This window comes from Lactuca saligna, chromosome 5 (assembly GCF_052625555.1).
Source record: "Lactuca saligna cultivar CGN05327 chromosome 5, ASM5262555v1, whole genome shotgun sequence".
Taxonomy (NCBI): Eukaryota; Viridiplantae; Streptophyta; class Magnoliopsida; order Asterales; family Asteraceae; genus Lactuca; species Lactuca saligna.
Genome location: NC_136421.1, coordinates 51,137,170 through 51,162,430, shown reverse-complemented (window position 1 = coordinate 51,162,430; position 25,261 = coordinate 51,137,170). Strand labels below are relative to the sequence as shown.

The following is a 25,261-nucleotide window of genomic DNA, read 5'->3' as shown; positions in this document are numbered from 1 at the left end:
TCATTTTTCCGAACGATTTAGGATTTCAGTGGTTCAAAATTTGGCATTTGCATGCAGAAACGAACACGGGTCGTGCCCATTTTGGATTAAAATCAACACGGGCCGTTTTAAAAGTACAATGCCATTTTCAGCATTTTTTTGCTAAACACGGGCCGTGTCAGTTTAGTGCAAATCAACACGGGCCGTGTTCACGCTGCAAAAAAAAGATTGAGATTAGTGTCAAATACGATTTATATCACCCCATTCACCTATAACTCACCCCAAAACAATTTCTCTCTTCCAAGAATGTCACACCTCGAAACCGATGGCGGAAACGTTCCAGGGCGGAGGATGTCATGTAAAGTATCACAATCAATGTACATAGTAAGCATAGTAAACACAAAACATTACATTACATAGGAATCATTACATTTGTTTGAAAGCAAAGTAATACATGTTTTATAGATACATTAGTTTAAACAAAAGTAAAGACGTGACTTCCATATGCTTCGTCTTCTGCAAAAGAACGCGGAATACTTGTCTAAGGAGAACCTGAGAATACAAACAGTTTTAAAAATATCAGCATAAAGCTGGTGAGTTCATAAGCGGTTTGTTTCTGAAAATGAACAAGTTTCCTTTAGTTTTCTAGAAAAAAGTTGTTATCCAAGAAAATCCCATATTTTCTTATAAGTAAAGTTTAGTTATCCGATTGTTACACAGTTTGATTAAGAAGAGTTATGTTATCCTAGGAAAAACCCTTATTGTCCTTAAAAGTTGGTGGTTGGTTATCGGTTTGGAATGCAGTGTACTAGTATCTACCATACTTATAGTGTTATGATAAGTATTCTGAAAACCTGATTATCCTTGGAAAGTACATTAATTTTTAACTCGTATATAAAACTAATAAGTAAGTAGAAAATTTTTCATAATCTAAATTACGAGTTCCATAACCATATAATAAGCTAGATAAGGCTCGGAACGGGGCCAGTATCGTTTTATGAATTTTGTCACCCTTGGACCTTTCGGTCCGACTATAGCTAGCAGCCAGGTGCGGGGTAGTCAATCCCATATAGATCTATACACTCAAGTCACGTTCTCCCTCCAAGAGATTTTGGTTACAAGGGTAGTCCTACACTCTCGTAACTAGGGGGAGTGTTACAAGGACGTGTCTCCAATCTTAAGATTAATGAATTAAAAGATAATAGAATGGGAAATTTTGTTTTATTGGTCCTTCACTCTCGTATCTAGGGGGAGTGTTATCAAGGACGTGTCTAAAATTCTAAATTTAATGTTATTAGTCCTTCACTCTCGTATCTAGGGGGAGTGTTATCAAGGACGTAGCCTAAGTTCTAAGGTTCATGCTTTTAACAATAATGATACGGAAAATCAATTGTGAAATATAAGATATAGCACTTTATAATGAGTTTCAAAAATAGTTTGACAATTTACTCTGCAAATTAAACGGTTGGTTAGTATGGTTTCCAGTGTTAAAAGCTTATGAAATATGAAAATTTTCAAATGAAATAATAAGTTTGAGTACAAGATATTCTTGTACTTTTGCTTTTATCCCCCCCTGAAAACATTGAAAACACGGAAAAATGTGTAGGGGTATGAACTCACCCGACGAGAAATGTGTCGGCTAGGATGCTAAATGTCAGATATGGGCTTGAATACATGTGAGGTTCCTATGTAATATGAAAAGATACATAATTGTATCTAATTAGACTTTGAACTACTACTTAAATAAGAATATACACTCAGAGGCGTGAAAACACTTCATTGCAAGTGTTAGGAGGGATCCGGGTTGCATCTAAGGGTGTATAAGGCCTAGATATGGAGTTTTCTCTTCAAGAGTTAACTCCTAAGGGAGATTACAGTCTAATGACCATATCTCCATGAGTTTACGACCATAAAATCATGGGTGGTGTGTTCTTGGATGCTAAATGGTCTTATAACACTTGTGGGATGAGGCTAGGTTTAGTTCTAAGGCAAGGGAAGTGAATTGACCAACACATGGGCCATATTAAGGAGTTTACGGCTGTAAACTAGGAGTTTACAGACGTAAACTCACACATGCATCTTCCTTTAGTGTTTTGGTGATCCTAGGTTAAGCATAAGTGGTTCTAGTCCAAAGTACAAGTCATGGAAGGAAGTTAATGCACCATTTGACCACTATAAAGGAGTTTACGGCCCAGGAACCATTCCTTGGGGGGTTTATGGCCGTAGTCTCATAAGGGGGTGGTTTCTTTCATGTTTAAGGTCCCTAACACAATGGTGGTTGATTCTAGACATTGTTCCAAGGCTTAGGAGGTGTTTAAGGGGCATCTTAACACCTTTAAAGGTGTTTACAGTCCTTGAATGGGTGTTTACGGTCCAAGCATGTTCTTGGGCCATAAACTCATGTTTACTCCCTAAATGTTAAGATTTTGGTGTTCCAAGTCCATTCATGTAAGCCCCTAAGTCATATCTAAGCTCCAGAAGTGGTTTGGAAGGGTTTTGGGGCTCCAAAACCCCATTTAAGGGTGTTTACGGTTTGGGAATGTTCTTGGGCCGTAAACACAAGTTCTTGGTCCTTTTTCATGATTTAAACACAAATTTGAAAGCTAAACATGCTACACTATCAGCTAGGATGGATTACATACCGATTTAGAGCTTGATATGGGTGATTTTGGATCAAGATTTGGGTTTGAAGAGAGAGAGAGAGAGAGTAGAGAGAGAGTGAAAAAGCTTCAAATGAATTCCACTCACCCTTATATAGGGTTTGAGTTTGAGGCTCGGTGGAAATCTACCCGATACTGACGTTAAACGAGGCTTATGGTCGTACCCGATTTAGTTGTCGTAACCCGACGTGGTCGAAACTAAAAATTTTCCAAATAAAAATTTGGGGGTTTTTCACGCATTTCTAATGTGTTTGGACACTCACGAAAATCTTAATTTAAATGACCTAATCTAAGATGTTAACGGAAAAATTGAAAGACAAATGTGTTTTACTGACGAGAACGGGTTACCGTGACGGAAAATTTTCGGATTGTCACAAAGAACCCCTAGGTTCGAAACTTTTACAATCTGTTTTGTGCTTTTGGGGTTGATACTTCATGTAGGCAAACTTGGGGATGTTGAATAGGAGGTTCTCACCACCAACTGCAATACTCCAAGAACGATTCGGTAAATTCTTCCCATATCTTTAATTGCCAATATTTTGCTTAAAAATTCAATTTGTGTGTACTTGTGACTGCTTTGGACTCTTACCAAACCTGGTACCACCCGCCGCCTCCTCCTGCTCAATAGGTTGTTTCTCCCTCTCCAAGCATCGGGGATGATGCTTATATTCAAGCTTGGGGAGGGATAAAGTTGTACATTAGGTTCATCCTCATGCATTTATCTTCATGCATTTATCTTCATGCATTTTCATGTTCATATTCATACTTAAAGAAAGTTAATTAAAAAAAACCTCAAAAAAGATTTTAACCTTCTTATTTTTATTTTTTTTATTTTTCTTGCACTCTGCATTTTAAAATCTATAAAACCCAAAAATATTTTTCTCTACGGTTTAGTTTTAAAAGTTTTTACACCCCATTTTCATGCATTTAATTAAAAAAAATTAAAAAGAAATATATTTATATATACGAGATGATGACACTCTTTACATTCGATAGCTCCATGAAGTGGGAAAATGAAAAATCAAAATGGAAAAAATCCGAAGCGAACAGATTGTCACTGGAAATGTAGAATCAACTGTCATAACTAGGGACCCAAACACCGTAATTCGAGACTTTGACTTTAGATAATAAAAAAATGGCATACTGAAATACTTTTGTGGGCGGTAATAACAACTTTATGATGATTTACTTCTGAATGTTTAAAAAGAATCTTTATCGACAACTCTGGACCCACAGAACGCAAACCTATTTGTTAACACGCGTTACTCTCGTGGTAACAGAGAGCTCAAGTATCAGATCCACACAGTTAAGAAGGAAGAAAGGGTACAACTGTCACATCCATTATCCAAATTAAAATTTCAAGCACCCGATCGAAGAAATTTTAAGAGATTAAAAAAAAAGTTGATTGAAGAACACAAAGCTCAAATCGAAGATATAAATCCAAGTTCAATCGAATCAGAAGCCATCTCAAAGTCAAATTTGGTGAATGAAGAACTGTGTGATATGATACTTGTGGCTCTTGAAAAAGTGAAAGCATAAGAGCTGGGCCCCTTCGAGTGGGCTCATTGCTTCAGTGAAAGCTGATTTGCCGTGACGAGTTCTTACGGGTGCATTGATTCTAATTCTTGACCATCTATTCTTAAAGACATGAGATCCCAAAATGTGTTATTTTCTCTCACAAAGATAATTAATGTATGAAGTTTAAATTAACTATGGTTGGATTATTGGGTTACACTGTTTCGTGGTCTTCCTCACTTTAGGAGTCTGTGATATATGAAAGGTAGTAGGATGGTTGCCTATGCATTAGTGATTGGATCCCCATCGATGTAAAGTCTGATCGTATATATTCATATTTATAAAAATAAATAAAAATATTGCTTGTGTTCTTAAATTTTTCTTTAGTTCATTTCTCTCAAGTTTCTTTCGTACATGTATTTCTTTTTCATGGTTTTCATTACATGCATTCATTCTTAGCTCTTAAGATCCTTTTGTCCCCTTTTGCTCCATGTTTCATTTTGCTATCTAGAAGTCATCATGTTTCGTCCGGTTCTTGTTGTTTCTCGAGGACAAGAAAGGTCTAAGCTTAGGGAGATTTGTTAGGTGCATTTTGTGCACCTTTTTGCACACATTTTAATACCTTTTATGCATCTATTTAGCATAGTTGTTATTTTTTTTTTGTGCATTTCATCCAATTCATGCTAGTTTTTAGAACAACCTTATTTGTACACTTTCATGTTCTTTTCAGGTAAACCAAAGGTTAAAACGCGCATGGGGAGGTGCCGGGAAGCATTGGTGAAGATTTCGGGATGATTGGGCGAAGAACGGAAAAGTTATAAAAATCAAGTTTGGATTCGGAGATAGAGGAGTACACGGGTTATGTTGGATTTGTTGGATTAGGTGTCTAAGTTCATCACTATTCCTGGAATTTACTTGACCCAATTAGCATGGTCCATTTGGATTGCATGGCATTGCAACACTTGGATAGACTAAATGAGAGAAAGGACACTAAAGGTTTATTAATATATTATAAGTTCTAATATATTAATAATATTACTTAATTAGTAGTGATCAAGAATTAATTAAGTGATCAAAAAGAGACTAATTAAATATATGAGGTTGATTGTGTAATTCATCTAATCGTGTATAGTGGGCTAATGATCCATGGTTTGTGTGGATTGGGTTAAAACCCATAAGGTGCTCCATGGATAGTCCATGGAGGTTACAAACCCATGGATCATGGAATATGAAAAGCCATGACAATTAGGGTTTACATGGTGTAACCCTAGTTGTAACACAACTATATAAGGACTCCATGGATGACCAAAATCGGCACTACAAGCAAGTAATAGAGGGCTAGTGGATTTTGAGGTGTAAGTGAACTTCTTTCAAAGTTATTCTATGTGTTGTGGTGTTGTGTGAGATATTTGAGGCATCACACTTAAGGTGCTAGGCTCACAAGGTCTTCAAGGAATCCAAACAACAAAAGGTATGTACTTCAACTAGCTATTATGTTTAAAAGTTCCCCGTGCCATGCTAGTTAGGATAATAACCTTGGAAAAACAATTTTGGATGTATCTTAGTAAAACATAGATCCAAGGTTTCTAGGGTTGCATTTACACCTTAGGAGTGTTAGAATACTTAAAACCCTTCAGTCGTCTTGTTTATTTGATACTTGATGCAAACTTGTTAAGAAAATCGATAAAACTGCCTTTTGCCTGTGTGAACTCACCGATTCCATGGGGGGACTCGACGAGTCCATGCCTATATTCAAGCAACTCGGCGAGTCAGTTCTTGCACTCGATGAGTTGGCTTGTCAGAGTGTAGTTTTTCTACTTTTGCTACTGGAAATGGGCTAGTAACATTACCCTAAACTATTTTGGTGTTATAAACTTGTTTTAGATGGTGTAATGTTTATGCTAATCCATTTTCAATGGCTAATATCAAAATTTCAAGCTTTGTATGGTTTATTTATGATTCTTGAAATTGTTGATATGAACATTCATGAACTTATGAGTTTAGAAGATTATAGGAATTATTTGTAACTTGCTTGTTGTTTTAATTCTTGATCTTGATGTGTTTTATTGGAATCCATAATTTGTCCTCAAGTTATGGATTACCAAAAGCCACACTTTTAAAGTCCATTAAAGAAACACTTAGGTTACATAAAATGAAAAGTATCTCATTTTAATAAACCATTTAACTCATAAGTTATGAAAGATGAAAAGTTTTGAAAGTTACCAAACTTGCCTTCAAGTTTTGGAACATGTAAAGTCACTTCTAAAACTTTAGTTCCAACCCCTAGAATTTTAAAAGTTAAAATTCAACCCTTATACTTTATAATATTATAAGTTAATAATAATAATAATAATATATATATATATATATATATATATATATATATATATATATATATATATATATATATATATATATATATATATATATAAGAACAATTCGTCTTACCGTTAGTAGGCCTCATTCACGAAGCCGGTCTAAAAGGGGGATATAAGGTTGTTGCCTATAAAATGGCAACTTAATGGGTGTCCACTCTCACCCACCGCTTCCTTGACTGGTGGAGGGTCAATAGCCTAACGGGTAGGAAAATAACTTTAAATCTTCGTTAAAAGTATGATGAATGTAAAGTAACTAAATGTTTTTATAAATTCCCAATCCTAGTTACTTTAGGAAAATGTGAATAAGGTGCTAACCCATGAAATTACACTTTGTACTTTGTTTAAGTCGTTAGTGGAGCGTGTGTGATTAACCGGCACACTAATATGGACTTAACAAGGTAGGGAAAGGGTGATTTAAGGTTTATCATAGGTCGGTGGAGCGCGTATGGTTAACCGGCACATCGATTGAGTGATAAACATTAAGGGTACCATGTAATTTGCATGGTTACTTCACACCTTGTTTTGTGATCCTCGGCATCCCAAAGACAAAACTTAAAGGGTACACTCGAAATTGGAACATGCCATTGAAAAGTTCAATGAATCTCAAAGAATCTAGGAGTTTCAAAACCAATTAAAACCTAATAATTTATTTCATTTTTCATGGTGGAAATTGGTGAATCGTTATTCACCTACTTTCAAATATTTTATAGCTTGGATTACGACATCCCTCTTATAAGTTATAAAATATTGTGTTGGGTCCTAGCCTTAATATTATATTTGGGTGTCTTATTAAGGACAATCTTGATATCTAATCTAAACTTGTCTTTCTTCTATTTCAGATCTCTTCTAACAATGCTGCTTCTGGCTCAAACCCTACCGGCTCCTTCTTTCTCATGAACCTTTGTGGGAGAGTCATCTTCGATGGTTCCAACTTTATGGATTGGATCCGGACCATCAGGATGGTCACTCGTTATGAGGACAAGGAATATATCCTCGACAAGGAGTTGAAGGAACTTGATGAGTCATCTACTACTCTTGAGGAGATCATTGAATTCCGGACACATGAGAGAGATGCCACGAAAGTGGCATGTATCATGTTGGCCACGATGACAGCCGAGCTCCAAATGTCCTATGAGGACTATTACCCTTTTGAGATGCACCAGGATTTGATGGAACTCTACCATCAAAGTGCTCGTCAAGAGAGATATGATATCATCTGCTCCATGATAACAACCTGGATGAATGATGGTGAACCTATCACGGGCCACTTATAGAAAATGCAAAGGTATGTGGACCGTCTGCTGAAGCTAAATGTGAACTTCCCTGAGGATTTGGAAATTGACATCATTTTCCTTACTGTTAACACGTTGTCGCGTACGTATTAAACAAATAAATTTATCACTGCTGGTTGCACTACAAATATAGCACAGGGAAGTAGGGTCGAATCCTCAGGGACACAACCTAATGGTCAATGCCTTTTTGCATCAGGCACATCTAGTCAATACAGAAATATAAAAGAAGGGGATTTTAAATTAAACTAAAAACTAAAAATGCAGTGATAATAAAGTAAACGAAAACCTATAATAAAAACGATTTCAGTTCTGCTGTGACTTTCCTAATCATGTAACTGATCCAGATCTGATTATTTAAGACGCGTTCTATCTAAGCTGGTACTGAGAAAAACTAACAAGCTTTAGTAATTTCTCTTTTACCTAAATTATTTAATCAAAACAAGCTCTTCAATTAACCCTAACTTTTACTGTTCAATTAAACCAGCTCTTAATTAAATCAGAAAAGCAGCTTTATGATCTGAGTAAAATTCCCAGCAATACCCAATACTTCTCACAAGCTCGGAAGCGTAAATATATGATTTTTACAGTTTATACCAAAGTTAAATCCCAAAACGTAACCAATCCGATACTTGTTACTTTTACCAATTTATTAGAACAATTATGGATTCTATTAATTGATTAACTAGAATGATAAAACCCTAGCTAGGTGATCAGACTAACAAGAAATCAAATCAAACATTCATTAAGCTTAAAACTGAAGAATCTAGATAGAAACAGAAATCAAAAACCAGATATAATGATCAATCACATGTAAAGTACTTGTCTTATGCAGAACTGAAAACTAGGGTTTAGCCAGACATGGCCAAAATCTGATGAAAACAGATAAAAAGAGACATCAAACAACTAATCTTGCTAATCTACTTGAAGGAGATGATCCATAGTCTTCAGATCTTCAAAAATTGATGAAATCAGAGAAGAAACGCCTCCAAAATCGTATTTTCGTCGTCTGGTACCTCTGGAATCACCAACTTAGGTTACTGGAATGCTATTAGGGCCTATTTATACGTCCAATAGCAAAAACAGCACACCTGCGATCGCATGTACACAACCTGCGATCGCAAGTTTCAAAGTAAAGATGTCTCGGGATTTTTTAATGAAGTAGGATGCTATTATGGAACTTTATGGCCAACCTGCAATCGCTTGTACACAACTTGCGATCGCAGGTATTGAGTTTTCACTCCCGGATGATCTTTGGGCACAAAAGAACCTCGAAGACAAGTTGCGACCCAACCTGCGATCGCAAAAAGGCCCCATGCGATTGAATGAAGGCAACCTGCGATCGTATATTGTGCCTAAGACGTCCGAAATTTCATCTACTTATCAGATGATTTTGAATCGCATCAATCGGAGTTACGGTTCTCATGATATGATCAAAATACTGACAGGGGGTCAAAGCTGCCAGCAACATCCTTTAACTTTAGATTGCATATTCTATCTTCGTGTGATCAATTGGATCGAATGTTTCTTGACCAAAGAATCTTCCAAGAATTCCTCAACATACTAGCTTCATTTTAAGCTCCAAACGCACATCCAACTGCTCCCAAAGCATTGCTCCACTCGAACTATCTGAAATTGACATAAAAACATGAGCAGTACGAGAATTCTAACGAAAGACATGAGCTGAACATTATTTAAATAAATGACATGCAAATGTACAAAATATGATGCTAAAATGATAATAAAAACTACCCTATAAGATGCATAAAATGGCATCTAACAAATCTCCCGAAGCTTAAACCTTACTTGCCCTCAAGTAAGAAAAAGATAAAACATTATAAACAAATGGAAAGATATAGATGACCTAATAAGAATTTAAAATAAAATAAAATGAAAACTTAAACTAAAGTACTTCACTTTCTTTTTTTGTCACATGATCAGATTTCACAACGAGGAAGCTCCGATGAAATCAATACATAGATAACAATCTCAATACTTTATATTAACGATTCATAATTATATTTAATAAGGTCAAACCAAGCTTGAGCAAATAATTTTTACACTGAATTAAATTTGTGAAAACAGTGTATTTTTTCAAAAAAATAATTTCACGAAAATTCGTTTATAAAAACTTAGCTTGACCAACCCCTCATTTTTTTCCGAACTCGTCCAGTAAACGCAGTAAGCTCCATTATGGACAGAAAATCCAAGCTTACCCCTATGATTCCACTATCGATGGATCAATGTCATTATACCACACACATTCTTCGTCTTGATCAACTATTTAGATTTAACTTGCTTGCTTCTTGATTTCGACTTGAACTTGACTTGGATTTAACTTTGAATTGCAGATTTCTTCAAATTGCTTGATATACCATTTCTAACATATATATATATATATATATATATATATATATATATATATATATATATATATATATATATATATATATATATATAGATCAGGCACGGATTTTACTTTGAGGCCCACCATATCTTCAATACTTCAAAATGATAACAAATTGTGGGTATAACAAGAGTTCCTTGCAAACCTCAAAACACGCAGAAACTATAAGGTTCAGTACTTCAAGGAATGATAAGGGTTATCCAATCTATATTCTTTTTAAGGCATTCGAGGAAATTATTTTCAAAACACTGTTCGTTTTTCCATCTCACACTTCCATCGTAAAAATTATCCGACTCTTATGTTGGTCTACATTGAAAACATTTAAAGTACTTGAAAAGTTAATTCTTAAAATTGATTGTAAAGAAACTGTTATTTTCGGTAACTATCACACTTCATCTTAATAGAGCTATCAAATGTAAAAATATATCCTCATCTCATGTAAAAAAAATCATTTTTTAATGATTTTGAAGATTTTTTTTTAATATGCAGAAAATAAAAAATAAAAATAACTAGAAATAAAATCTTTTGGTTTTTTTTTTTTTCGAATGCGGAAAAGTAAAAACATAAAATATATTTTGGATTTTTAAAATTTTTATATGCAAATGCAATGCAAAATATAAGATGAAAAAATAAAAATAAAATTTGAAAAACTAAAAAAAATTAAACTTCTTAACGAAAAATGCAAAATTTTACACTAACCCCTCCCCAAGCTTAAAATGATGCATTGTCCTTAATGTTTAGAGAGGAATGAACAAGCCAATAAAAAATATAAGGACAAAAAGGTGCACCTATGAATGAATGTACCTGATAAGTTGGTAGAAATTTGATTTTGATGACAATGTGGCAAAAAATCTGGATTTCAGCAACTCTTAATATCCTCTGATTTCCCCAAGCTTGCTTGGAACTACGACCATCTCTTTATTGAAAGCATAAAAACTAAAAACTACTCATCGGGTTGCCTCCCGGAAAGCCGCCATTTTTTAAGGTCGTTGGCTCGACCATGCCTGAAGAATAGATTACCCGAACGTAAAGATTTTGGCACAAAACAATTAGCAGTACCATGTCCCCGACAACGACGCCAATTTGTTAACATGTTGTCGCGCACGTATTAAACAAATAAATTTATCACTGCTGGTTGCACTAAAAATATAGCACAGGGAAGCAGGGTCGAATCCTCAGGGACATAGCCTAATGGTCAATGCCTTTTTGCATCAGGCACATCTAGTCAATACAGAAATATAAAAGAAGGGGATTTTAAATTAAACTAAAAACTAAAAATGCAGTGATAATAAAGTAAACGAAAATCCATAATCAAAACAGTTTTAGTTCTGCTGCGACTTTCCAAATCATGTAACTGATCCAGATCTGATTATTTAAGATGCGTTCTATCTAAGCTGGTACTGAGAAAAACTAACAAGCTTTAGTAATTTCTCTTTTACCTAAATTAGTTAATCAAACCAAGCTCTTCAATTAACCCTAACTTTTACTGTTTAATTAAACAAGCTCTTAATTAAATCAGAAAAACAACTTTGTGATCTGAGTAAAATTCCCAGCAATACCCAATACTTCTCACAAGCGGAAGCATAAAGATATGATTTTTAAAGTTTATACCAAATTTAAATCCCAAAACGGAACCAATCTGATACTTGTTACTTTTACCAATTTATTAGAACAATTACGAATTCTATTAATTGATTAACTAGAATGATAAGACCCTAGCTAGGTGATCAGACTAACAAGAAATCAAATCAAACATTCATTAAGCTTAAAACTGAAGAATCTAGATAGAAACAGAAATCAAAAACCAGATATAATGATCAATCACATGAAAAGTACCTGTCTTATGCAGAACTGAAAACTAGGGTTTAGCCAGACATGGCCAAAATCTGATGAAAACAGATAAAAAGAGACATCAAACAACTAATCTTGCTAATCTACTTGAAGGAGATGATCCACAGTCTTCAGAAAATTTTTCTACTTTTCAGATCATTTTGAATCGCGTCAATCGGAGTTACGGTTCTCAAGATATAATCAAAATACTGACAGGGGTCAAAGCTGCCAACAACATCCTTTAACTTTAGATTGCATATTCTATCTTCGTGTGATCAATTGGATCGAATGTTTCTTGACCAAAGCATCTTCTAAGAATTCCTCAACATACTCCATAAGTTCCAAGCTTCATTTTAAGCTCCAAACGCACATCCAACTGCTCCTAAAGCATTGCTCCACTCGAACTATCTGAAATTGACATAAAAACATGAGCAGTACGGGAATTCTAATGAAAGACATGAGCACATTATTTAAATAAATGACATGAAAATGTACAAAATATGATGCTAAAATGATAATAAGAACTACCCTATAAGATGCATAAAATGGAATCTAACACTTACCTTCTTGTTTTGATCAATTCCGGATGACATACCACATGAACAAGGAGGAAGTTACACTCAACAAACTTCAAGGACTCTTGAATACCGCCAACAATGGTCTTAATGGTAAATCGATTGTTACCACTCCTACTCCTACCATGACCCATGTCTTGGCAATCGGGCAAGGCAAAGGAAAGAAGATGAAGAGCCCTTCGAAGGGCACCAAGGGAAAGTCCCTTGATGGCTCCTCTTCAGGTGGAACCAATAAAGGTTCTGTCACTCCTTCTGCCAACCCTAAAGAGGCCGAATGCTTCTATTGCCATGAAAAGTCGCACTGGAAGCGAAAATACCCACAATACCTGCAAGATGTGAAGGATGGGAAAGTAAAACCCAACCATGCAGGTATTTACACTATATTGTCTAATAACTCACCACATTCTAATTTTTGGGTACTTGATACCGGTTGTGGTATTCATATTTGTTCTGATTTGAAGGGACTAAGAAGAGGTGAGGATGTGAGCATGGAAAGATAAGTTTAATCATGGGGAATAGGAAAGCTTCACTTGTCACCAAGATTGGAGTTTATACTTTGTTGCTAAGTAGTGGGTTAACTTTAGATTTGAATAAATGTTGTTAATCATCTGAAACGGCGAGAAATATTATTTCCTTTCATGCTTTGTACAAACAAGGGTTTACCTTTTCTTTTGATAATGTATTTTGTGGTTTTAATGCTTTCTTTAATAATGTTCTTTCTTTTAAAGCATTACCTTGTGATGGTGTGTATGAAGCTGTGTCGGTTGTAGATAACCTAGGAAATAATGTGTTGTGTATTGATTCTTCCACTAACTTGGATAAAATATCATTGTGGCATTGTCGTCTTGGACATGTAAGCAAGAAACGTATAGGCCAGCTCCAAAAGGATGGAGTCTTGGAGTCATTTGACCTAAAGTCGGATGATAGTTGTGAATCTTGCCTACTTGGAAAAATGACAAAATCACCCTTCAATGGTACTTGTGCTAGGGGTGAGGGTTTGTTAGATCTGGTACACATGGATGTGTGTGGACCCTTCAGAACCGCCACAAGGGATGCTAACTGCTTCTATGTGACTTTTATTGATGATTATAGTAGATATGGATATGTCTACTTGATCAAGCATAAGTTAGAAACCTTTGAAAAGTTCAAATAGTTTAAGCAGGAAGTGGAGAATCATTTGGGCAGGAATGTTAAGATGCTTCGATCTGATCAAGGTGGTGAGTATCTTAGTACAGAGTTCCTTGAATATCTTAAGGAATGTGGGTTGTCTCACAATCGACACCTCCCAGGACACCACAACTTAATGGTATGGCTGAGAGGTGTAATCGAACCTTGTTGGACATGGTTCGTTCCATGATGAGTTGAGCTTCGCTACCAATCTCATTATGAGGGTATGACTTAGAGACTGCTGCCCATATCCTTAATCTTGTCCCTACCAATAAGGTAGCCAAAACACTTCACGAGATGTGGACTGGGAAAGTTCCTAATTTGGACCACATCAAGATTTGGGCCTGCGATGCTTTCGTGAGGCGCAAGACTCACGATAAGCTCGAGCCTCAAAGTGAGAGGTGTATTTTCATCGGCTACCCATAGAAATCCTTTGGTTACCTCTTCTACAAACCCAATGATAATGTGGTCTTTGTAGCAAGAAGAGGAGTCTTTCGCGAGAGAGAGTTCATAAGCCAAGGAAACAGTGGGAGGCAAATTGACCTTGAAGAAATTCAAGAGTCAAGTGGTGAAGGAACCTCAAATCCTAGTTATCCACCTGAGGAGGAAAATCCTGTTGAACCAACTGACGAGTTTGTACCTCTGAGGCATTCCACGAGAGTTAGGAATGCACCTGAGCATTACTATGGTTTCCATATTACTGCGGAAGGTGATAAACTTGTAAGTGATAACACACTGATAGGTCTGGATGAACCTAACAACTACACAGAAGCCATGGATGGCCCTGAGGCTGCTAAATTGAAAGAGGATATGGAAAGGGAGATACTGTCCATGTATGACAATCAAATTTGGAACTTGGATCACAATGTACCAGGTCGTAAGACTGTTGGGTTCAAATGGATTTTCAAGAAGCACTACTAGAAAAACAGCCTTTTACGACGTGCAAACCACGACGCTCATTGATTTATGTTACGCAAAAGAGAGTGACATTAAAAAAGTGTCATCTCTTCAAAAAATTGAAGGATTTACATCACGCATTACTACGTGCCATTAAATTAGTGTCTCATGTAAAAAAACTTACAAACACGGAGGGCACTTTATTTAAAACGTGTGTCCTCTGTGAATGTCGCTTTATGTTTTTTAATTAAAATGCGTATTCTTGAGGAGATCCTCTTAAAATTCTAAAATTTTTAAATACCCCGCTTCAGATCTCCCTTCGTTCTCTTCTTCTCTTCTCTCAGCAAACCCTAATCATAATACCATCTCTGCTATAAACCTCGACAACTCATATAATTGTTCTTTAATTTTTTTCTTAAAAACTCGCGTTCATTCCTGAAGATCACAAAATCGAGACCAGCAACTAGGGATTTTGTATGTGCTCCCAAAGACGAACGTCGCAGAGCTAGCAATTAGGGTTCTGCGAATCCTCATGCTTACAACCGGAGATATAGTGTTCCTCATCCTCTCCTCCTCCCTTCTACCCTACTTTCCGACAATATAATTGTTAAGAATCATTTTGGGTTTGTTAATTGGTAAGAAACATTTTGTCCAAAAAAATTAAAACCCCTTTTCAATCGATCCTCTCTCAGTATCCCTTGTTCCCTCTACTGATACCTCTAACCAAACCCTTAGCATCCCAAAACAACCCTAAAGCCCCCCACACGATAACTAGGGTTTTTTCACATCAACATTCTCCAGACGATCGAGCTAGAGTACGACTGCAACACTTCATCTCACCGGCCTGCGGCCTCATCAGGCTCGCCTCACTTCACCGGCGATTGCGACTCATCAGCGTCACCGTCTCGGAGACTGCGTCCCGACCCTATTTTGGTCGAATCCCTTGCCTCTGATACCCTATTTGCCTCTTATACCTTATTTAGTTGAGGGCGGCGACAGTGAACGAAGTCGAGGGCGGTGATGTTCTTTGGAGACTCACTTGGAAGAAAGCAACAGGAGTCGCTGATTTGTATGACGTCGTCGGCCGTGCCACAGTCCACCACCAAGATAAGTATCAACGATCCTATCTCCACACTTAAGTTTTTGGTAAAGCATTTACATATTTTCACTCCTCTTTAGTAGTTCCTGAAAATCGTTTACATCATTGAGACATATTTCTTTTTTAGATCCTCATATCTTATGTAGGTTTTGTAGTTGGATGTTATTGGAATCCATGAACAACAGTTCTTTGATGATTTGTATGATTTTTGTTGTAAAGGTGCTAATAATGATGGAAAACGGTCATACTTGCAAGTGTTGATGGTCATTACTTAAGGTATATAACTAATTTCCATAGCTAAATCATTTATCATGTATTTTGTTACCTAAATCACCAAATCTTATGTCATTAACTCATTTTTTATAAAATTGTTTTAAACACTATTAACAATTCACTAATTCTGTCTAACCGTATTGTCACTAGGAATATAGGTGTTTGTCATTACTGTTGAATCTGGAATGCAAGAAATGGGTGTAAATTGTGGTGTTTTGATGATGACGAGTGAGGTGGGCTGGTTAGTATTAATACCCCTTTTTGCCTTATTACTAGAGTATTTTTTCTGGTCAATTTATGGTCAATGCTGGAACTGATGCATGAGTTGCTACAGAAATGGTGATTACAAATACTACAATCAAATTCAATTTCCACAATTGGGGAACATTCTTTGGAGAGAGAGAGAGAGAGAGAGCTTCTGTGAACAAAATAGAAGGTAATTATCATTTTATTTTTCTTCTTCTTTTTGCTTCTCAACAGCTTAAGACACACACTAACAAGAGAAACAAAACTATTTTTTTTCCTTACTTACATCTTCCTTATTGATCTAGATTATGTTATCTACTTGTTGGTGGGATTTCTATCATTTTCAATTTTAATTTAAGGTGAACTGATCAAGTGCACATGAGATGTTTGATGAAATGCTCGAGTGAGTGTAGGCAATAATTTCTTTCATCTTTTGGCTGTGTAAAGATGGAGGTGGTAAGATGGGTAAGGATGGGACTAGTAATGTTTCATATACCTTGAATTGTAGACTTTTGTTTGGTGAATCACCATCAAATGGTTTTAGCTACCAAATATTTGTCCATGCTGAAGGAGCATTGAAAGTATAATTGTTGTATTTCAGATGCAACCATTCCTATTTATCAATTTATTCTTTTTCTAAGTGCTCCTTATCATACAGGTCCTCTGCATCATTGATTCCAGTTATCATATATTTGATGATATAAAAATCTCACGTTCTCCACGATTAATCGATAAAAGAGAATATGACCAAAAGCAAGAAATTTGTGTTCTTTACAAAGAAAGATTATTAGTTTCCATACCCTTCATTGGAATTTCTGTTATGAGCTCTCAACTACCACTACTTTATAAACATGTAAATGAATACCCTTAATTGTTTATGAACTACTAATAATTTCCTTTGTTTTAGAATCACAGACTTTCATCTTGAGCTTGAGCAAGATGTGATTTTAAGTCTGTCTAAGTTGTTTAAAGCAGTATCCTCAAGGTTCCATAGCAGAGGAACGCCACATATACTCTTGACTGGCTTCATGCCAATCTTTGTGAGCCTAATATGAAGGTACTGGATGCATCCTGGTACATGCCTGATGAACAAAGAAATGCACTTCAAGAGTATCAAGTGCATATTTTTGCTTTCTGAACTTCTGTATGTGGCATTTTATCGAACACTTGTATGATCACTTGCTGATATTATTCAAACGGGGTATTAACAGCTTGCACACATTCCTGGTGCTCTTTTCTTTGATGTATATGGGATATCTGATCGCACTACTAATGTGAGACACTTATCATTCAATCCTTTCTGTGTTTTCTTTTGAAGTAAAACTGAAAATATGGAACCTTTAATTCAGCTGCCACACATGTTGCCACCTGAAGAAGCATTTGCTGCTGCTGTTTCTGCTCTTGGTATTGAAAACAAAGATGGAGTTGTTGTTTATGATGGTAAGGGGATCTTCAGTGTTGCTCGTGTCTGGTGGTAAGTTTCATTTCCTTAAAATTATGAGGGCATTTTTGTCTTTTACCTTCAACTTCTGAGGTAAATTTTCTAACTAATACAAAAATGTGTACATCTCTTTCATGATATTCCTTTTGGCAGAAACCTGAGAGAAGGTTGTTAATATCTGTCCATGCTGAAGGAGCATTGAAGGTATAATCGTTGATTCATATTTATCATTTTATTCCTTTTCTAAGTGCTACATTTGTTTTTTTTTTCCACATCATACATGTTCTCAGCATCTTTGATTCAAGTTATCATATCTTCAATGATATAAAAATCTCGTGTTCTCCTAGGTTAACTTAATCCTGAAATAGCAGAACTTAAAGAAAGCCTTGTAGCCAGTAGGGCTACCCGAGTAGAGGTTTGCTAATAGTTTTACTTGGAGTTATTTAAAAAATAATATATATGTATATATATATATATATATATATATATATATATATATATATATATATATATATATATATATATATATGTGTGTGTGTGTGTGTGTGTGTGTGTGTATGTGTGCTGATTATTTTTATGGATTGGTAGATTGAAACAAGAAGAGCAGAGCTTGAGACGAATCTATCAACAAATCTTTTTAGATGGAGACAAGAACTGGAGGCAATTCAACAGTCAACATTCTTGTACATTAGTTACAATTTCAAGTTCAAGCTGGCTGGCTGGTTGGGAGTTGAGGAGATTGGTTTGTACAATTTCAAACCAAGTGTACGACCTGTGCCTCTTGAAGTTCGTATACAGGAAAGTCAACTTTCTTTTCCATATGTATAAAAGTCTCAAATACAGAAGAAAATTTCAATTATTAATAATTAATCATTTCAATTTACAAGGGTACCTAAGGAAATTCTTCTGTCTAAGAATGAATAGCATGAATAAGGCAACCTCTGCTGCCATATTTACACACTCACCAACAAAACAATTTTAATTTTTGTTTCATCTCGTCGGCAGACAAGGCTCACTGCATTCGAACTCATTCACATATTTTAAGTAATTTTTTAGAAATGACAGCTCGTGTAGATACTATTTTATTCATTAAATTTATATTTTATTTTCTTTTGCAAGGCAGTTTCTTTCCATGCCCGAGGAGGCTTTATAGATGATTGTTTTTCAGGACACTGATCAGAATCTTAGTCACACTCTACAATTCGGTTTCGGATTACATCATGTAGGATTAAACAACAAAGATAGATCTTTTGTTGAGGAAATTTTTGCAAACAACAAGATTCAGGTAGGGCTTTTACTACTTTTTGAAAAATATCGTCAGTACCCTTGATTGACCTGCGCTGTAAATAAATTATATGAACGTGAGTAAATAACCATTTTACCCTTCTGTCAATGGAAGTTGAGAGCCATACCTCTATATTTATCCCTACTTCTCGTGATCTCTTGAACAACATATTTACTCTTACTATATCATCACCTAATTGCTTATGAAATATCATTTTATTTCTATTTTTATATTAGATCATATTATTTTGCTTATTCAATATGTGGAGGTCTAGTTTAACGAGTATCAGTTTATCAAAGAGGTTAATTATTGGATCAATAATATAAGTATACCATTTTATTATTTATTATGCACAAAAAATATAAATACATAGAAAGAACTTTTTTACTAAGTTTACAAATAATAATGTTTGAAATAAAGTTTCATAAAACAATAAGTAACGATAACTTATGAATAGTTTGAAAATTACTTCAAAATAACCTTGTGATTATTTACAAAAAGAATACAAGGGAGGTGGCATATAGATTTTTTCTATATTATTCTACATATTTTTATTTATTTATTTAAGGTGATGGCAATCAATGAGTCATCGAGGCTGTGTGCTTCAATTACAACGAAAAATGTTCATCACATTCTTCCCCCTTCTACTTCTGACAACTTTTGTGCTATGAAAAGGAAGGTATGATATTTTTCTCATATTATCATGTTGTCTTTTCAAATGTTGTTGAGAAATGCTTAACTTATGGAAGCCCAGATGAACGCCAACTTCTTGTAAACAAAATGCTTGGTTCCACTGATGAAAATGAGCCATTACAGGTCAGCAACTCTCTCTCTCTTTTTTTTTTGTAAAAATAAAAAACACATTAATTGTCTTTTTGGTAACTGAGTTTGTTGTAATGCAAAACAAAACTATACGCAATGATGAAAGATCCTTTTGGAAATTACGTTGTCCAGAAGGTTCTAGAAACTTGTGATGACCAGACATGCGAACTTATCCTCTATATTCTTGATATTTTCCCACTTTTTAAATCTTTTATCAAATTCTCACTTTTGGATACAGAGCTTGATGAGAGAATGCGTGAGCTAAATCTTTTATCAAATTCTCACTTTTGGAGGTGGCCATAAGAAAAGGTAAGCAACGGGTAATTTGGTATTTGTTGCTGTTATTGTGTATTACAATACTTCCATGTATATATGTATAAAGTTTGTTCTTATTCAGATTTGCCTTTTACCATTGATTTCCTTATTGAGGCATTGTACTTTGAAAATGTTAATTCTTACCTTTTGTCCATGTAGGATCCACCAGGAACAGGAAAAACACAAACAGTTCTTGGGCTTCTTAGTGCCATATTACATACAACCTTAGTCTCTTAACTTTGTAAGACATTGATTACTTGAGGGTATTTTTAGTAACATTGTAAGAGATTGATTACTTGACGGTACTTATGGTATATAATGTTATATTCTTTTGTTAACATGGTCCTTAGTGCAATGAATTATCTTTATTGTTTATGGTATTGTATTTTGTATTATGAGACTTTTAATGTGTTATTTGATTTGAAAATTAGTAAATCTATCAAAAAAGTATTTTATTTCTATTATGAGAAATTAAATGCAAATCTAATTTAAAAATTAATAAATATATAATTTTTTTTAAACATTTAAAATTACGATACGCAAAAATGTGTGTCATCTTCATTTATGACATGGCCTTTCTTGACAGGGGCTTTCTTGATACGCATTGCGTGTCATTAACACGAGCGTCGTAAGGTTACGACACGCGGATGCGAGTCGTCTTCCTTTATGACAGGGCCTTCCTTGATACGCATTACGTGTCGTAAACGCGCGTCGTAATTGCGCGTCGTAAATGAGCGTCGTCTATAGACGACGCGCAAAAGCGCGTCGTCTCTCTTTATGACAGGGCCTTCCTTGACGCGCATTTGCACGTCGTCTGAGCCTTTTACGACGCGCAATGAGCGTCGTAAAAGGCTGTTTTTCTAGTAGTGAAGAAGACCAACATGGATGGTAATGTACACACTTATAAGGCGCGACTGGTTGCAAAGGGATTTTCTCAAACTCCGGGAGTTGATTATGATGAGACTTTTTCACCAGTAGCAAATATTAAGTCTATCAGGGTTATGCTAACCATTGCTGCATTTCATGATTATGAAATATGGAAAATGGATGTCAAAACAACTTTCCTTAATGGAAAGTTGGATGAGGATGTTTACATGAGTCAGCCAGAGGGTTTGTCAGCACAGAGCACCCTAATAGAGTGTGTAAGCTTAAGAAATTCATTTTTGGATTAAAACAAGCACCTCGCAGATGGAATCTTTGTTTCGATGAGAAAGTCAAAGAGTTTGGTTTTTCGAGGAGTGAAGATGAATCTTGTGTATATGTCAAGGCTAGTGGGAGTATAGTTAGCTTTTTGGTATTGTATGTGGATGACATACTACTCATGGGAAATGATATCCCAACTCTTCAGGAAGTAAAGTCCTGGCTTGGGAAGTGTTTCGCCATGATGGACCTTGGTAAAACTGCCTATATCCTAGGGATAAGGATTTTGAGAGATAGGAGTAAAAGACTAATTGGACTTAGTCAAAGTACCTACTTGGATAAGGTGCTGAATAGATTCAGTATGTAGAATTCCAAGAAATGAGAGTTATCGATCCAGAGTAATGCTAGACTGAGTAAGACTCAGAGCCCGAGTACAGAGGCTGAGATAGCTGAGATGAGTCGACTACAGTATGATTCCAATGTAGGATCAATCATGTATGCTATAACTTGTACTCATCCTGATGTGGACTTTGCATTGAGCATGGTCAGTAGATATCAGGGGAACCTTGGCAAGGCTCATTGGATTACGGTAAGAACATTCTCAAGTACCTGCGGAGGACTAAGGATTGGGGCCTTACCCTCGGTGGGAGTGATGACTTGAGAGTAGTAGGGTATAGTGATGCTGGCTTCCAGACTGATAGGGATAATTTCCGCTCTCAGTCAGGCAGGGTCTTTACCCTAAACAGAGGAGCAATTACTTGGAAAAATTCCAAGAAGGAGACAGTGACTGATTCAACCTGCGAATCAGAGTATATAGCGAAAAGCAAGGCAGCAAAGGAGGCTATATGGCTAAAGAACTTCATTGGAGTCCTTGGAGTTATATCAGCTATAAAGGAGCCTATGGAAATTTTCTATGATAGTGAAAGTGCAGTTGCCTTATCCAAGGAACCAAGGGATCATGGGAGATCCAGACACATCGACAGAAAATATCATTTCATCATACATCGAATAGAAGAAGGACTCCTCTTGGCAAAAAGGGTATCATTGGATGAGAACCCAGCAGATCCCATCATTGTGACAACCCGAAAATTTTTTATTTCTATATACTCAGTCAGTCAACTCAACTGAGTGTCAAAATCATTAGTACAAAGTTCTATCCTTGTTACATGTCATTCTAAGGAGTTTTGAGCCTAATACACTTAAGGAATAAGTGTTAGAAAGTAACCGCTAGAACCACAGTGTAGCAAAACGAACCCTAACCCCATCTAAGTGAGTTCACGGCCACAAGACCATGAGTTTACGGCCGTAAACTCATGGGGGCCATAAACTCAAGAGCATATATAAGGCAAATGGTCATTTTAAGTCATTTCTCTCATTTCCTGGCCAATCCTCCTTGGTTCTCTCTCAACTATCATAACAACAATCACCATAGATCTTCAAAAGAGTGATTATTCTATCCCTTGATTAGTTAATACATCTTATTAACTAGCTTCTTACATTGATTTCATCCATGAAAATCATGTTTATTTAGATACTCAAGAAAAACCAAGAACACCAAGAACACACACTAGTGTTCTTGGCCAAATCGACTAGTTCAAGCTCCTATATCATAAGCACTCTTCTTATAACTTGTTGTACGCTATATCACACATGTTTAGACCTTAGAAACTTCAAGAAACAAAGGTTAGAAGAGAGTTCACGGCCAAGGATGTTCTTGGGCCGTGAACTCCCTTTTATGGTGCCAAAATGCCCCAAGTTCCTTCCTTAAGCCAAGAGACTAGCCTAGCACTTTACCTTGATGTGTTTAGGACCTAAAACAATCAAAATACCATCACCCATAGGTGATTACGGCCACAAACACATGCCAAAATGGTCCAAGGGCCGAAAACTCAAGTTAGGGGTGTTTTGATGCCACAAACACTTCCTAAGGCTTAGACTTGAATTTAGGATGCTTCATTATGACCTTTAGGACCCTAAACAACCCTTATAAACATAAATGGCCATGAGTTTACATTTGTAAACTCATTAGGGCCGTGAACACCTCAAAAACTCCAAAGAAAGTGGTATTCCTCATCCTAGGGTAGAGCTAAGGTCCCTAAATCATCCCCTAGCCTTCAAACTTGCACTTACACATGAGTAACCATGAGTTTACGGCCGTAAACTCCCTTGGGCCATAAACCCATGGTATTAAACTCATGTGAGCCATTTTACCTTCCTTTGTTGAATCACATGTGATTCCAACACTTGGTCAAGGTCTTTCCTAGTCCCGGAAGGTGTTTCCTTTCATATAGTTGTTTATAAACACTATATTCATGTCAATATGTGTCCTTATATATCATTTAGGACTTATTGTGTCTCGGGACTTCATTAGTGGAACTTCTCATCCGTACGCGCATACCCGTTTGAATCACCCACATCAGGTGAGTTCATACCTCGTAATGAATCTTTTAACTATTTTAAGGGGGGGGGGGATACAGGTTGAACACAATGATGATTGTGTAAATGTTTGTTGTTAAACATATTTGAAAAGGTTACTTATGTTATTTATAAGTTTTCAAAACATTTCAAAACTCTTTTATAGTTATGTTACTTTATAGTTATACAAAACTCTGTTTTCAAAGTATAAGAATAACTTAGTAGATAAATGAGTCTTTTTAGTAACAGTCCAGGTAGAACATTAGTAAACTATTATAGGTATAGTTTAGGAGAATGCTATTCATTACTTCTAGTACAATGAAGCACACAAAGAAACAGTACCATAACAGAACAAATGGTGAAGAGAATCAAACAATACCATAATAGAACAAACAGTGAAGAGAATCAAACAATACCAGAACAGAACATAACAAACAGGTTAAGTTGCTATAGCATGAGAACACACAAACAGGATCTAATTATATCAATGAATCACTAACGCATTAGTGATAGTTATATTGGGTATACATGATCATATAACTTTAATTTGAATTACACGACTTGCAAGAAATTGTTGGGGTCGCGTTTGGTTTCCTAAATCTCTTTACATTGAGAGCGTTTAGTAGGGGTTCTAGTTTTCACATTATGACTGTAATAAAACAAATATGTTTTTAGGATATTACTACATCCGAATGTCATTATAAACGACATTTGTGTACTCACTTTTCCCATTACTTTCATGTCACAACTGGAAATTTTGTGTTATGTAATCTATACACTCAAGTTAATGTGAATCCAAAACTTAAGAACATGATTGACACCTACTATTATGACATCAAAAACTCCAATCAAAGGCATCATACAAGTACTACAAATAGTCATCAAACAATTGGAGACCCTAGAAGTCCTTGTTTAAGTCCATTTTGGACTAGGACTTCCTTATTGGATCCAAATGGACCAATAAGCTTCCAATTAGACTATCATGGGCTTAGAACCCTAATTGGGCTCTAATTGGACCCACACTAATTTATTTCAACATTTTGGGCCATGTTGGGCCTAGAATGAAGTGAATTAAAAGCCTTGATACATGAATAACCTAAACTAGTCCAATAAAAATATAAAAATCCTACCACATTCTTTTAGACTTAAAACATACCCAAATTAACTCTAACAATGGGCTTAGAAGCAAGGGCCCAAAATTTTCCTTTTCCCTTCCAAAAATCTCGGCCCAAGGCCCAAACCCAAGAAAAAGGATGAGAGTTGACTTTGTTTTGCCACTTCATTATTGTCTTTTGGATATCCATGCAACTTATCCCATATCTCCATGCATATCACTTCAAAGGTCATCTCTTCTTCCTCCCTCTCACTCTTGGCCGAGGATACACACACACACATCACAAAAATTCAATTCCAATCTCTCTAAGTTTTGAAGAGCATTCCTCCCTCCTCCTTCAAAATTTTCGTGAATCAAGAGCTTCACAAGGAGAATCCATCACCAAAATCATTATCTAGGTAAGTTAATGCTTGG

General features: G+C 35.8%; 1 long non-coding RNA gene across 1 annotated transcript; it reads left to right on the top strand.

Annotated features, from left to right (window-relative positions):
* Positions 1–15,336: 15,336 nt before the first annotated feature.
* Positions 15,337–20,476, top strand: LOC144997623 (uncharacterized). Its single transcript, XR_013659871.1, has 12 exons — positions 15,337–16,072; positions 16,220–16,310; positions 16,404–17,372; positions 17,527–17,589; positions 17,665–17,789; positions 17,910–17,960; positions 18,104–18,171; positions 18,345–19,041; positions 19,610–19,720; positions 19,796–19,857; positions 20,102–20,172; positions 20,338–20,476. It is a non-coding gene; the product is annotated as an uncharacterized LOC144997623 (long non-coding RNA).
* The last annotated feature ends 4,785 nt before the right edge of the window (positions 20,477–25,261 follow it).